This window comes from Chrysochloris asiatica, unplaced genomic scaffold (genome assembly GCF_000296735.1).
Source record: "Chrysochloris asiatica unplaced genomic scaffold, ChrAsi1.0 scaffold00088, whole genome shotgun sequence".
In the NCBI taxonomy this organism is placed as follows: Eukaryota; Metazoa; Chordata; class Mammalia; order Afrosoricida; family Chrysochloridae; genus Chrysochloris; species Chrysochloris asiatica.
In genome coordinates this window covers 3,761,844-3,763,941 of record NW_006408606.1, presented here as the reverse complement: position 1 = coordinate 3,763,941, position 2,098 = coordinate 3,761,844, and positions in this window count along the sequence as shown.

Here is a 2,098-nt window from a genome sequence, read left to right as displayed (position 1 = left end):
GCCTGAGTCCTTCACTGCCGCCACTGTGCCAATCCATCTCATTGGTGGTCTTCCTCATATTCTCCAACCTTCCACTGTACCAAATGTGATATGCTTCTCTAGTGACAGGTCCCTCCTGATAATATGTCTGAATTATGAGAAATGAAGTTTGGCCATCCAACTTCCAAGGAACACTCTGGTGTGTACTTCTTCCAATACAGATCCGTTTGTTCTTTTGATAGTCCATGACACTTTTAAAATTCTCCTTCAACACCATAACTCAAATGCATCACTTCTTTTAAGGTCTTCCTTATTCACTGTCCAACTTTCATATGCATTATGAGGTTATTGAAAATACCACGGCTTGTGTCAGGTGCACCTTAGTCCTCAAACTAACATTTTTTGCTCTTCAATACTTTAAAGAGATCTTGTGCAGCAGATTTGCCTAATGGAATATGTCATTTGATTTCTTCACTGCTGCTTCCATGAGTATTGATGGTTGATCCAAGCACAATGAAGCCTTTGAAAACCTCAATCTTTTCTCCATTTATCTTGATATTGTTTATTGGTCCAGTGGTGAGAATTTTTGTTTTCATTACATTGAAATGCAGCTCATACTGAAGACTGTGGTCTTTGATCTTTATCAGTAAGTATTTTAAGTCCTCTTCACTTTTAGTAGACGAGGCTGTATCATCTGCATATCACAAATTGTTAATGAATCTTCCTCCAATTCTGATGCCACATTTTTTTTTTGCATATAATACAGCTTCTTGGACTAGTTACTCAGCATACAGATTGAATAAATACAGTGAAAGAATATAACCCTGATGTACACTTTTCTTAATTTTAAATCTCAGGTATTTCTCTGTTCTGTTTGAACAACTGCCTCTCTTGATCTATGTACAGGTTCCTTATGAGCATAATTAAGTCTTCCAGAATACTCATGGAACAAAATGTTGTCCATAGCTTTTCTTGCTCCACAGAATGAAAAACTTTTGCATAGTCAATAAAGCACATAAATAAATAAAGCACAACAAAGCAGCCATAGAAAAAAATACAATACAGCCACAATGTGCTTTCAATGAAGGAGAGGCTTGCATAAAGCTCCTATAGTGATGGCACAATAAATTATGGTAGAATTTTTATTGACTCTATTCATAGATAAGCATGTGAGTATCCTTAAAACTTGAGATGTTTTTATAAACCAATAAATCAATTGTTGTGTGCAGTTGAGCTAATTCTAGTTCATTGTGACACTATAGGCTGCCCTTTAGGTTTTCTTGAGAGGAGGAGATCACCAAGTCTTTTCTCTATGGATAGTCAACAAAACTAAAAGTGTCTAAAACATTCAGTCTAATTGTATTTACACAATTGTATTTACACAGTTTAATTTGGTTATTATTGTTTACAACAACCAGAGATTACTGCACATTTTTTACTTTGTCAACAGTTGGGAAAAGTCAAAAGCAAATGATTCTATTTTAACATTGCTTATTTCTTCCTTTTAAGGAATTTTCCTTGACAAAATTTGTTTCATATTAAATGCATTATTTTTAAATCAATGTATTTCTTGTGTCTGGGATATTTTAGCTAAAAACACATTGAGGGATCATTGGATAGAATATTAATTCTATAAAGAATAGGTTTTTAAAGACACATGGTATAAATTTTCATTGAGAGTAGATGTTGTTGTTGTTGATAGGTGCCATTGAGTAGGTTCTGACTCACACAACAGAAGAAAACTGCTCAGACCTGTGCCAACCTCGCAATTCTTGTTAAGTTTAAGTCCATTGTTGCTGTCATTGTGCCAATCCATTGAGTTGAGAGTCCTTTGTTTCACTGACTTTCCTATTACCAAGCACGCTGTCCTTCTCTAGGAACTGGTTCCTCCTGAAAATTTGGATGAAGAATGAGAGACAAAGTCTAGTCATCCTGGCTTCTAAGGAACATGTTGACTGAACTTCTTCCAACATAGATTGGTTTATTCTTCTGGCAGTCCATGGTACTTTAAATATTCATTTGTAACACCATAACTCAAATGCATCAATTGTTCTACAGTCTTCCTTATTCCTTCTGCAATTTTCACATGCATATGAGCTGTGGAAAATACCATGGTTTG